At 43.7% G+C, this 14368-nt stretch overlaps 1 protein-coding gene across 3 annotated transcripts in view; it reads right to left on the bottom strand.

Annotated features, from left to right (window-relative positions):
* LOC144679932 (xin actin-binding repeat-containing protein 1-like) overlaps positions 1 to 3332 on the bottom strand; it is a 32960-nt gene extending 29628 nt beyond the window's left edge. For all 3 annotated transcript variants that reach the window (XM_078540907.1, XM_078540908.1, XM_078540909.1), the window contains exon 1: positions 3158 to 3332. The gene's annotated coding sequence lies outside the window, so the exon portion shown is untranslated. The remainder of the gene's footprint in view (positions 1 to 3157) is intronic.
* Positions 3333 to 14368: the final 11036 nt, after the last annotated feature.

The raw sequence follows: 14368 nt of genomic DNA, 5'->3' as shown, positions 1-14368 counted from the left end.
GAGACATTCAGTGGTTGTGAAAAGCACTATATAAATGTAAGTTTTTCTATTTCTATCAAAACACCACCTACAAAAATCAGTTAACACAGTGCTAAAATAACAAGAATTTGCATTTTATGCAGTACCTTTAATTTAAAAAAAGTCTCTAAGTGTTGCGTAGAAGCATAACAGAATAAAATTTGGCACCAAGACAAAGAAGGAGGCATGGGGACAGATAACTAATAGCTTGATCTAAAAGGTAAGTTTTAAGGGGCATCTTAAAAGAGAAGAGAAAGGAGGATAGGTGAAGAGTTTTAGAGAGACAGTGATGATAGCTATTTTAACCAGTGAGCATCAGAACCAAGAATGATTGTGTCCAGCAGGAATCATTAGATAGCAATCAGTAATAGGGACCCTAGCTGAAATGCTAGGTCCTAGCTTGATGGTTAAAGGCACAGCTGTCAATGGAGGGATGAAGGAAATTGGGAATGAGCAAAATCCCAGAGTTGGAGAAACACAGAGTTCTGGAGGGTTGTAGGATAGGAGAAGCTTACAGGGGCAGGGAGGGATGAGGCCATGGAAGAATTTGAACACTAAGGTGAGTAATTAAAATTTAGGCATTAGCAAACTGGGAGCCAATGTAGGGCACAGTGCTGATAACTCCTTTTATGATGGTATTTATACTTTGCTTCATTTTCTCATGTTGCTTATTCCTCCAGTCAGAGCAGTTTTTGCTCTTATTTTTGCTATTATCATTTGCTAAATAGTATAGAATTGTGTCAACTCCAATTGCCATGACAATGTACTCCTGCTAAGAAGGTTGGGTAAATGATGTGTTCCAATATTAGTCATCCCAATGGCTCTGGGAGTAGAGTCTACAGGTTGGTCAACCATCCAGATTAGCATTGTTCTGGGGTCAATCTCTGGTTTGCACTAAGTTAGCTGTTCTTATCTAAAATGATACAACTGCATCAAGTGTGCTAGGAATAGAACAATCAGCCAGGGCTTCCATTCCAGATTGCTACCCAATGGCTTTTGCTTGATAGGATCATGCTTGGTTCTGATGCATACACTCACTGCCATCACTCACATATGACAACTGGCCACATAAGCAAGGTAGTTGAGGGTCATCGGTACTTTTGGGCCTATGTCTCAGGTAGGTCTTCGTGGGAGGATGGAGAAATTTGGAGAGAGAAAAATACTTCAAATTATGATGCTGAATTGGAGGGCTTTTTGAGATAATTTCTATTTTAAAACTTAAACAGCAAGTGGTGAGTCACTTTTAAATGCTTAAGCCAGGATTGTAAAACAACCTGTTTCAAGCAACTCATCTGCAGATTTTCAACAGCCCTGTACATTCAGAATCAGCCAAATTATATAAAGCAGTCTTGTTGGCAATTCTCTAAAACTCCATCACACATGGCCTTTTCCATGCTAAGCCCACCTCACCTATCAGTATTGTTTTTGTTGTTATTAACTTGCTCTCTATCTCCCCATTGCAGTACTATTAAATGTTGGAGCAGCGTTCTACGAAGTTACTCTAGAAGTTCCTCGAACCCTAGGTCCCAGATAGCTCACTCAGTTTCATTAAGTTTGGTTAGTATACACTTCCTGCCTTAACCCAGGCTTCAGCTATTACTCTATGCTCTCTGGAAATCTCCTAACAAACCTATTCCGTTGCTACCACATTTCCCACTTTCTGAGCTATTCTAAACCTATCTCTTTGACCTTGCCTTTGACCTTCTCCCTTAACTTCTAGTTTATGCTCAATATCAGATTTTCTGCTCTCTTGTTAATCTTTATGTAACATCTATCACACCCTCAGGATGCCCTAAAGCTCTCTGCAAGTAATTAATTACTTTTTAAAGTGTAAAAAGTACTTTAAACTTTAAAGTTTAAAGTTTAAAAACTTTTAAAAACACCATCACATAGGCAAAGACACTATATTAGTGTAAGTCCTTGGTGTTCTATGTAATTTATTAAATTCACTTATTAACAAGCTAGAGGATTGTAGAGCTTCAAACAAATGTGGTTTGTATTCATCAGCATTTTAGTACACACTCTGCATCTGCATCTGCATCTTACCAACATTTCAGGTCAGCTAACTTCCTGTTCTGAATATTGAGTTACTGCAATATTGATACAATTTCTTTTTAAACTATATCATAGTTGACTCCCGGTGGTCTAGCTTCATGACTTTAACAAGTTTATTGAACCCACATAGACTCTTCATCTACAAATCTTAACAGCATTGTACAAAGGAGAAATCAATTACTCCATTACTGATAATAGTTCCTCACCTGTTGTGAGAAGACCAACAAATAGATGAGACTGCCTGTGACTATCATGCCCTGGGCTTCTTCTTTGTGACAGTATATCTTCCTGTCTCACCCCTTACAGAACAACATCCAGTATAGTACTTATACTGGCAATCCGAGTTTGTCTGTAATTATGTCGTAAGGTGCAATCATATTTATGCAAAAGGGTTTTGGGCATGTATAAGTATATAAAAAAAGGACAGCATCACTTGAAAATACCAGAATAGGATCTGAAGACCCCTCTCAAAGGGTTTCGCATACTGTTCACATTTACACCAGCTACATTATACCTCCAGTCTGAAAGAATCCCAGTTCTAAATGAGCATTTTGATCTCCAGGGAATTTTTAAAAACTTTGAGTGGAATCTTTCGAATCTTTAAATTGTTTGCTGCTGCCTGTGCGCAATTAACACTGAAAGATTTCACGGAGAAAGAATGGAAAGTAGCATCCACGTCAAGGCTGCTCAGATTGAGCTTGGTCTTGGTCTGCAGAATAACAAGAGTCAACAGACCCTTCAATCAGGTAACAAATACCAGTCTCAAATCGGGAAATGAAGTCTAATGGCAGCCTTAATCCTTGATGGGAAACATAGCACATAATACTACACCTACTGTTAATGGTTCAGCTTATATGAGTCTGAAATTGGTCTACGGCGCAAATCAGGCTCATAGTGAAATTGGTGTTGAATTCAATGGTACAGAAAGTTGGGTGTGATATGAAGTGGACAATTGATCCACAACTGTACGTTTTACAATTTCACTGACCTGCAATTTCATCCCCCATTCATCTTCTTAAAGATGAAATCTGATTTAATAGGGCTTAAAAAATTCTACACAACTCATAAGAGATAGACTACTTACCAAAATCTTTCTCCTTAATGCGTCGTCTTCTTTGCCTTTTTTTTCCTGATTGCCAGTTGAAAAGCTTGAGTCCTAGTAGTTCTAACGGTGGAAGGAGTCCTGCTGTCAGCTGTGTCTGTGTCTCTTTCAGGCTGAGGGAAAATGCCGACAGCTGATTCTATCGCTGCTCTATGTTTGGGAGAGTAAGCCGACTCTATTTATAGGGCATTAGAAGCCTGGCTGCTCCATCAGGCTGAGTCAATCACTGCTTCCAGAAATCATCGGGGGACTCACACCATTGACATCCCCACAAGCTGAGCATGCCAAAGGTATCCATTCACTGGGCTGACCCCACAGAGGCAATGAGGGCCTAGGTGTTCAGCCAAACCAATTGCGTGAATCTGTACGATTTCTTTCTCTTCCCTCAGATGCTGATGATGATTTGATAAACAGGTGCTAATGACATCACAGTCAATAAACAGTCATTATAGACACAACCACATGCAAAAGATGGGAGAGCATAGGGCATCATAGAATCACCAAGGTGCCAGTAAGAAAACTGAGCCAAATCCACTTAAACCAGCCTCAAAGATTTAGCAGTGCATCAACCAACATACTCAACAACTTAAGGTGATTTTAAAGCTACAGTTATACCTCACAGATGTCAATTAGCTTATATATGAAGTATATGAAACCTCAATTTCAGCCTGTAAATCATTTCCAGCTATTCATTATTCTAGATAGAAACTTTCTGTACACTTTGATAAGATTCCATCCTGTAAATCACTCCTAGGTATCTTGCTGAAAAGAGAGATATGTTGCTGAACTTTTTCATCCTGCACTCATCAAAACAAATGCAAGAATGTAAAATTTCAAATGGTCATAACAATTTATATCATACCAGCGTATGAATGCACGTGACTTCTAGCAAGCATACATGAGCCATGTTATGAGCTCGACTGATTATCTTAAATTGGTTATTAGTGTAGCTTTTAGCACAGTCTGGTTTGCTAAACAAGTGCTGCCCAATGGAAGAATCACATCCAACAGCAGACATTTTGTTTTTTTGTTCTGCAAGAATGGGTTAGGTACCTATTATCCTCTATATAAACTATCTGAACTTCTCGATTAGATTCCAGCCTGTACCTCACTCCTAGGTACCTATTATTCTATATGTAAGCTATTTGAACCCCTCGATTAGATTCCAGTGTTTACTGACTCTTGGGTAGCCATTCTTCAATATAAAAACTAATTGCCTTCAATTAGATTCCAATCTGAATCCAATGTTACTGTCAGGTGAGAAAGGGTAGAGTGGTTCCCCTTTTTCCCAATGTTCCTTTGACCACAACAGCTTTTTTCAGAAAGAGCACACTTTCCAATGCAATGAGTGTTTAACTGTTTAAGTGCTGTAACTGTAAAAGACAAAAACAGACAGATTACCTTGTAAGTTTTTAAAAAGAGAATAATATTTATTGTACTTAACACATCATCCAAATAAAAAATAATAAAAACTCTGACTGTCTCTATCTCTCACACACACATATATATACACACACACAGACACACACACATAAGTTAAAGAGTGGAAGGATAAATTAAGCCATTTTTAAATGTCTAAAAATGTCAGTTCTATATGGATTCGGCCGACTGATATTTTGGATGGTTTCAGACTGGGTCCAGTGGTTTTTCTGAATTCTGCAATAGGATGATTCGAAGATGTTGACATACAATTTGCATTTGGTCTTCTGGAGTTAGCAGCTGCTGGATTAGTTTCTTGGATGCTGCCTGTGACAGATAGCTGGTAAAACAACAGGTATGGCTCAAGCTTACAGGATGGATGGAGAGAGAGAGAGAGAGTGAGAGAGAGAGTATATGCCCACTCAGTGTCCTTCTTCATCTGCATCGCTCTTCCTTCAGTTCTGTGATCTGGAGAAAGGCAGCTTCTTAAAACACACAAGGTTAGTTGACTTATCACATGATCCCCTCTTACCAACTGACCTGTTACACAAATATGGTCGTAGCAAGTTGATTCCAGGCCCATTGTTTAGGCATGATTAAATTATGGCTAGGAGAGTTCCCTTTGCACCCAGAGTCCATTGTCCAAAATGATTGCATCTAATGGCTTGTTGCATACCTAGTTGAATATATAGGTTGTCTGGATGTATTGTGAATGGGGCAGAAGATGGGTCATTCACATTCCTTTAAGGTGATTTTCACTGATGGGTTCTTCTAGACAGGCTAACTCCATTCTATTGGATTTGGAATTTGTAGGGTACAGTTATGCAAATGTTTGGTCATCTTAGAAGCTGATGTTTTATGTCACTGAAATGCTATTGTTGTCTTTTAAAACTAAACCAGTGCTTTCAACACAATAAATTAATTGTCATTTTCGATATAAAACATGGGTTTTATATCACAAATATTTAAAGTCATGAACTTGCTTTTAATGTGTCTCTGTTGGAAAGTGTTAGGGGCTACTTTTTTCTCCTTTGAAAGTGGACCTGACATCTTTTCTCTGAACTCAGCATACTGTATCACTTTGGGATGGGGAGAGAGACTTGGAGTAAGCACCTATTAAGCCTGCCACTAGCATGCTATATAGGCAACCTACTGCTGGCCTCAACAAGACTGTTGGGTTCTCTGACAGATGCTTATATATCCTGGCAGGTCCAGCACATAGACTGAAATGCACCCACATCCCATGAGTTTTGGCTTTCTGATGGCAGGATGAGGGTCACGGGGAGAGGGGATTAGGGGATTAGCAGAAAGGGCCAGGTGGTGGCTCTCACGAGCAGATCCATTGGTGATTCATCGCTTTGCTGCTTGTGAGACATTGCTCTATGCAAATTGGCTGCCATGTGTGCCTGTAACCTGTCTGCATAACCACAATACACTTAAAACAACAATTCATTGGCTCTAGAGCACACCGAGGATGTGAAGGCTGCATTACAGCAAATCTTTTGTATTGTATTCTCGGCCAAAACAACACTGTAAAATGCTCTATTGCCCCTGTGCTGCTGTAAAGAACAACAGCTAGGATTCCTGCTCCTGATCATCAGTGAATACTGTTACAAATAACTTTATTGGGCTCAGCAGTAACACGCTCCCAATATGGCCAAATGGACAGATAAGTGACAGATGGAATTTAACCCTGAAAAGTGTGAGGTGATACACTTTGGAAGGAGTAATTTGACAAGGAAATATTCAATGAACGGCATGGCACTAGGAAGTTCTGAGGAACAAAGGGACCTTGGCGTGTGTGTCCATAGATGTCTGAAGGCAGAGGGGCATGTTAGTGGGGTGGTGAAAAAGACATATGGGACACTTGCCTTTACCAATCGAGGCATAGATTACAAAAGTAGGGAGGTCATGTTGGAGTTGTATAGAACCTTGGTGAGGCCACAGCTGGAGTACTGTGTGCAGTTCTGGTCGCCACATTATAGGAAGGATGTGATTGCACTGGAGGGGGTGCAGAGGAGATTCACTAGGATGTTGCCTGGGATGAAACATTTAAGATATGAAGATAGGTTGGTTAGACTTGGGTTGTTTTCGTTGGAACAGAGAAAACTGAGGGGCGACCTGATCGAGGTATACAAGATTATGAGGGGCATGGACAGGGTGGATAGGGAGCAGCTGTTCCCCTTAATTGAAGTGTCAGTCACAAGGGGACATAAGTTCAAGGTGAAGGGCAGGAGGTTTAGGGGGGATGTGAGGAAAAGCTTTTTTACCCAGAGGGTGGTGACGGTCCGCAATGCACTGCCTGGGAGGGTGGTGGAGGCGGGTTGCCTCACATCCTTTAAAAAGTACCTGGATGAGCACTTGGCACGTCATAACATTCAAGGCTATGGGCCAAGTGCTGGTAAATGGGATTAGGCAGGTAGGTCAGGTGTTTCTCACATGTCGGTGCAGCCTCGATGGGCCTAAGGGCCTCTTCTGCACTGTGATTCTGTGATTGAACAGTCCTCTGAGACTCACAGAAATAATGATCACTTGGATGAGGGAATGCCACAACTGTACACCAACTTGGGTGGGCGGCATCAGAAGAAGTATTAGTGGCAATCTGCTTATTTATTCATGCCTCATGGTCTCTCGCCCATGGGAGCTTCCCATTTTCAATTTTAATGAGCAATATTGCTAGGGAAAAGAATACATGAGGTGGATTCCTGTTGCCTTCCTCATGTGTTTTTAAAGGAAACGCAAGTCCTCTTCCCAAAGGATCCTTCGTCTGTAAGCAGCCATTGTCTATTGATGTTCTGGCTGTTTTGATATCACCGCCAAAAATTGGCTAGTTCCACCATTGGCCATTGGCATGGGACCCTTACCTGTGTTTGAAGAAACTAGCAAAAGCGGAGGGATAATCACCCCCAGAGATCTCAAATGACCCTGCTACCATTTTCAGGAGAAGAGGAGACAAAACAGAGTGAGGAAAGGATAAAACTGGATTTCCACACATTCAATAGAGGCCACAGGCTTTCAGTTAGGTGGGGAAGGTCTATGAAATAGCCACACCATTCAGTCGGCCAGACACATGCTTTAGGAATGCACAAACATTTAGTAACACATAAGATTACAGGAATACTGATGACAAAACTAAATGTTAAGATATCTGACTGCACGGTCACAGAACTTAATCCTGGATCATTTTGTCATAGAAGAACTTAAGATCAAACAGCAATGAGCCCAAAGGAATGGCAGTGAGAGATGTAGCAGTGTTTGGATTCAGCAAGTCCAGTCTAATTTAATGCACTGATTGAATGGCTTAATTGGTTAAAAATAGCCTCATCACCTACTTGGTGATTGACTGGGCAAGAAAATTAAGCATATTGCTGTGTCATCACTGATAGGCCAGACTGACTTCACGTAGACAATTAGCATTAAAAATATACATACTGGAAATCTAAATTATAACAGATAATTCTAGAAATGCACAGCAGACCCATCAAAGCTATTTTGCCAGTGCTCCTGCTTCTCCCATTCTCCAATTCATATGCATTCTATCATGCCTTTAAAGTACCAATACATTGTAAGGTGCTTCACAACAGCATTATCGAATCAAAATTTGACACCAAGCCATATAAAAAGATATTAGGGCAGGTGAGGTGGTGTTAAAGGAATATCCTAAAGAAGGAGAGAGGCAGGAGGAAATTCCAGAGTTTCACATAGCAATTTTCCAACAAGTCCAGGTGCCATTGGTGCTTTTGCAACAACAGTGACAGCAACAACTTGTATTTATGTAACATCTTAAATGTTACTCTAATTGATAAATGAATGGCATTTCACAGATGTCTGATTAGACGCCCAGTCAATAAAGAGGTATCAGGAGTGAGGATCAAAAACTTGGCTAAAGAGATCGGTATTAAGGAGTATCTCAAAGAAGTGCCACAGGGATCAGTGCTGGGGCCTCAATTATTTACAATATTTATTAATGACTTAGGGGAGGGAAGTGAAAATACTATCGCCAAGTTTGCAGATAACACAAAAATAGGTGGGAAGGCAAGTGGTGAGGATGACACAAGGAGTCTACAGAGAGATATAGGGATATAGACAAGTTAAGTGAGTGGGCAAAAACTTAGCAGATGGAATATAATGTGGGAAAATGTGAGGTTATGCACTTTGGCTGGAAGATTAGAGGAGCTGAATATTATTTAAATGGAGAAAGACAGCAGAAAGCTTCAACACAGAGGGATTTGGGAGTCCTTGTGCACGAATCCCAAAAAGCTAGCATACAAGTTCAACACGTAATAAGGAAGACAAAAGGAATATTGGCCTTTATTTTGAAGGGACAGGAGTATAAAAATAGGAAAGTCTTGCTTAAACTATACAAGGCACCAGTTAGACCACACCTAGAATACTGTGAACAATTTTGGTCCCCTTATCGCAGGAAAGATTTACTGGCATTGCAGGCAGTCCAGAGAAGGTTCACTAGGTTGATCCCAGGCATGGAGGGATTTTCTTATGAGGAGAGGCTGCGTAGGTTGGGCCTGTACTTATTGGAGTTTAGAAGAATGAGAGGCAACCTTATTGAAACATATAAGATTCTTAGGGGGCTTGACAGGGTAGATGCTGAGAGGTTGTTTTCTTTTGTAGGTGAGTCTAGGACCAGAGGACATAATCTCAGAGTAAGGGAGCGCCCACTTAAAACAGAGATGAGGAGGAATTTCTTCTCTCAGAGGGTAGTGAATCTGTGGAATTCTTTACCGCAGAGGGCTGTAGAGGTTGGTTCACTAAGTATATTCAAGGCTGAGACAGACAGGTCTTTAATCAGTGAGGGAATCAAGGGTCATGGGAAAAAGGCAAGAAAATGGAGTTGAGGGTTATCGGATCAGCCATGATTTCATTGAATGGTAGAGCAGATTTGATGGGCCGAATGGCCTACTTCTGCTCCTACATCTTATGGTCTTATGATCATATGGAGAGAGATAGAGGGGTTTAGAGAGGGAATTCCAGGGCGTAGGACCAGGTCAGCTGATGGCATATTTGCCAATGATAAATTAAGAGAGTTAGGGATACACAAGAGAACAGAGATAATCTTTAGAGAGATTGAAGATGTACATATACAAAAAACAAATGGCTAGTCCTGGAGGGTATTAATGTTACAGCCCTCAAGTTATACTAAGTTGCAAATCAATTGGGGCAATGTGAGAGAATTCCCATAAAAGTGAAATGCCCAGACTGTTTAAGGGAATGACAGACACCATTGGTCCAGAAAAGATAACTTTACCAGATCTGAAAAGGCATTTAACCTATGATGAAACTACACTGAGAGAGCACTGCCTTGTTAGAGGTGCCTTCTGTCGGATTTTGTAAATCAGCTAAATGGAACAGCCAATTTGCACACAGCATGATCCCACAAACAGCAATAAGATAAATAACCGTGGCAGAGCCATGTATGTTAAGAGACAAATATTGATCATACCACTGAGAGAATTCCCCTCTTGTTCCTCAGATAGCATGATAGAATCTCTTGTGTTTGCATCAAAGGACCTCAGCTATACATCTCATCCAAAAGATGGCACCACCAACGATGCATCAGCCTCTCACTACTACACTGAATTGTCAGCCTAGATTGAGTGCTCAAGTCTCTGAATTGTATCTTGAACTTTATAAGTCGGAGGTAAGACACTACTGAGGCATGCTGGGCAGTAGCAAGTAACGGGATAATTTTCCTCGATGAGGAGCCTAACACCACTCACACTGTTCCGTGGACGAACTGTGGTGGTGAGTGGGAAAAAAGATGCTCCTCGCCTCATCAGATATGCATCAACAGGAAACACATCATATCGTGGACCAGCCGCCTGTGATTTGCCCGCCCCGACATGACCTAAGAGGACCAAAGCAGCCAGCGCCATATTTAAACCGCACCTGCGCACAGCCTTCTCAATGTCTGCAGCCCAGGACTGCTGCAACAGAGAGATGGCCCCCAAATGGAAGAAGGCTGCAACCCCCAAGTTCAGCGATGCATCGCTGGGTCACCTTCTTGACACTGTCAAGAATTGCCAGCAGGTGCTGTACCCCGTGATGGCACATGGAGGTCCAAAAACTTCTCAAAAAGCTTGGGAGGAGGTGGCCAGGGTGGTGAGCGCCAGCTCAGCCCATAAGAGATCAGAGATCCCGTGGAGCAAGAGGATGAATTATCTCACCTGTTCTGCTAGGATAAGTCAACCATCTCACTCTCAACTTATACTTTCACAAGCCCGTCAGACATTCATAGGATGACAGTCCATAGGAATCTCATACACTGCCAGCCCAAGGGACATCACTACTTGCTCTCTCACACACACCCTCACATCTTCATCTGGGCCCACATCCTGTGCAGCTCGCATCCTCATCCCATACACGGATCCACTCAGCATCCACACAAGGCAGGCGTCCTTATCATCTGCCTTGGCATGCATCCTGATCACCCCCATCTATCTTTATGTAAGACAAGTTCAACTGCAATAAGAGGGAGAGGTCCCAGACCAGTGGTGGGATGCCTGAGCTCAAGGCCCTCACAGCCTATGAGGAACGCACTGTTCAGCTGACTGTGGAGAACCGGGACCATGCCTGTGGTGACAGTGAAGTTGGCGGCACAGATCCGATTGAAGACCCTTCACCAGTTGTTCCTTCAGATGGCGACACTGTAAGTGCATTGTTATGTTTTGGAGTCATTTGCCATACATTAATGATCTCTACTCTCTTTATGGCCAAACACCCCAGGCACACCAGGAGCCAGCCCCTCATCTCCAGCCCTGAGGACCCAGGCGAGATGCTGTGGAAGACATGTCACAGCACTCACCCACACCCTCCACCAGCACAGAGAGACAAAACTCGATGAGCCCTGTATCTAGAGCAGGCTTGGTGTTACAGTCTGGTGAGCATATTACTGATTCTGGTCCACAGCAGGCAGAGGCAGAGACATCCAAGGTCACTGACACTCGGAGGATTGCTGGAGGCAAGGATTCTACTGAGTCTCAGTCAGATGATAAGCCTGTGGACTCAGTTGGAGCTGCAGCAACAGTCACGGGAATATCAGGAAGGGCTGGCAGATGCATTCCGCAGATTTCAATGAACGATGGAGGAATCCGTCCGCATTCAGTCTGAGGTCATTGTGCCAGCATGCCAGCACCATGGTCAACACTGGTAGGATGGCAGCCACCATGGAGACGTTGGTCCAGGACATTGTACCTGTGCTGCTGCAGTAGTTGCACTCCATCACTGTAGGCATTGGTGCTGAAGTGAGAGGGGGCCAGGGCACCTAGATCTCACTCCAGGTGCCCCTTCTTCTCAAGGAGTAAGCCAGAGGCCCTTGGACACTCATAGGGATGAGGACCAGCAGCTAGACACCACAGGGCCATCCACCCAGTTGGCTCTGGGGCTCTCCGACTGATCCACATCCCCCCTGCCTGTGACCTCATCATCTGCAGCTTCCCAAACCCAGGAGGGTGCACCTGCCCCACAGCAGGAGACCCAAAGCAGGCCGGGACCCTCCAGGTCTCAGCCTTCTGGAGGATGCCCGCCAAAGTCATCGCAGACAACAGGGTGTAGCAGTCAGCAGGCTGCATCCATCTCCGTTGTGGATATTGGGGATGCACCAAGATGTAGCAGTAAGTTTAGGAAGATCAAGAAATACTGGGAGCACACCAGCTGCATGGATGTCCACCAGGTGTACATAACTTCCAACAACATAAATAGAATTGTACCATTCCACATCTCCTCTTGTGATGCCTCCTCTGTATGCTGGGCTGGGTGGTGGTCAATCAGGTATCACACCATGTTCCCTCCTGCAATTTATTGCAGATGGCATAAAAATATGGAATTAAAAAGTCTATTAATGACCATGAAACCATTGTCAATTGTTGCAGTAACCCATCTGGTTCATTAATGTCATTTAGGGAAGGAAACGTGCTGCCCTTACCTGGTCTGACCTACATGTGACTCCAGAACCACAGCAATGTGCGGTTGACTCTTAAATGTCCTCTGAACAAGGGCAATTAGGGATGGGAAATAAATGCTGGCTCAGGTTGATGTTGCATTCAGCCATCTCCTGACAGTGTCAGTTCTCAGCTGATTCCTGACCTCAGGGAAGCATTACCCTTAATATAAAGTGTGCCTGTGTGAGGCATCTCTTAGACATGCTTTGCAGCTTCAAGTGAGGCTCATTCCTGACCTGCGTAAGATGGAGGCTCATGTAGTCCCCTGACTCATCTGCACTGTGGAAGCGTAAAAGTGTAGGGTCGACGGAGAGACATGCAGGGAGACGGGTATGCATCCCCTCACCTAAACCCTCGGTGAGCTCTGTGATGCTAATTTCAGATGGTGATGTGTTGGGGGTCATGTGAACTGTTGAGCCTGATCTCGATGCGCATATGTTAACTAGATAGGATGACAATGCTGAGGGTGAAAATGGGATAGGAGCGAGGATGGAATGCAGCTGATGTGTGCTCTTTATTATCAACAATGCTTGAGGGCTGTGTGGTCTGTCTGCATTTTCAGACTAGCTAGGGCCATGGCTGGCCATCAGGGGAAAATGATTGTGTTGAAGAGGTGGCATGTTCCTGTGTGGCAGGCAGGCGTCTGAAGATAGCCCTTGTGAGGTCCTCTATGCCCAATGAAAGGTCAGGTTGACTGCAGCCCTGCTCCCTCATGAGCGTGCTGGATGTCAATGTTATGAGGATTGAAGTAACACTGAGGACTCAGTATGATTAACAGGCATGAGCACTTAGAGAATGCCCTTGGCTGGCTTGGCCCAAATCTCGCCTCGCATTTTCACCATCGAAGTCACACAGAAGACTTTGCCCCGTAGCTGGAGATTACTGTCCTTGAGGCACCTTGTCAGACTGAAGGCATACCGTCATGAGTGCACTGAAGTTTGTGCTCTGGCTCTGGCCTCTTGTAGGCTGCTGTAGTGATTGGAATGCTGGGGACATGCTTGAGGAGGCTGTGTGATGCCAAGAGGCCCTCCTGCAGTTAGTACCACATTTCAGCAAGGCAACATGCTCCTGAGGGTTCATCACCTTTCAAAGGATAAAGACATGTTGACCCTAATGTGTACCTACTCATTCTCAGATTGAAGTGGATGGTCTAAATGAGGAAGATAGCAATGCAGATGGTAAGGGAGGCCCAGCTCGGATGTCAGTAACCTTCAGCGAGCTCTGTGATGCTAATTTCATATGGTGATGTGTTGGGGCCACTTGAATCATTGAGCCAGACCTCGACATGCACATGTTATCATCTCGTCAACATCCTCCCAGAATCTGGTGGCTATTAACTTTCTCATGCACGCCTTCCTTGTCTGGCCCGTGCTATGGCCTCTTCCCCTGCAGCCTCAGCTTCCTCTCTCTCCTCGTCCTCAGCCCTCTCGATGTCCCCATCTTTGGAGGAGACTGCGGCTCCTCCATCTCATCATCTGGCAAGTCCTCCCCTCTTTGCAGCGCCAGGTTGTGCAGGGCACAACAAACCAGGTGAGACCTTCTGGGGAGTGTAGTGGAGTGTTCCGCCAGATCTGTCGAGACACCAGAATCACATCTTCAATATGCCAATGGCTTGTTCTACCAATGTTCGTGTGGCAGAATGAGCATCGTTGTACATTTCCTCAGATGGAGTTTGTGGCCACCTGATGGGTGTCATCAGCCATGTCCTTTCTGAGTAGCCTTTGTCGCCGAGGAGAGAACCCTGGATGTGGTGGGGGCCCTCAAAGAAGTCCAGAATATAAGTGATATACTCAAGATGTAGGAGTCGTGGCAGCTTCCT

Source organism: Cetorhinus maximus, chromosome 4 (genome assembly GCF_964194155.1).
Source record: "Cetorhinus maximus chromosome 4, sCetMax3.hap1.1, whole genome shotgun sequence".
Classification (NCBI taxonomy): Eukaryota; Metazoa; Chordata; class Chondrichthyes; order Lamniformes; family Cetorhinidae; genus Cetorhinus; species Cetorhinus maximus.
This window is presented reverse-complemented; position numbering and strand designations above follow the sequence as displayed.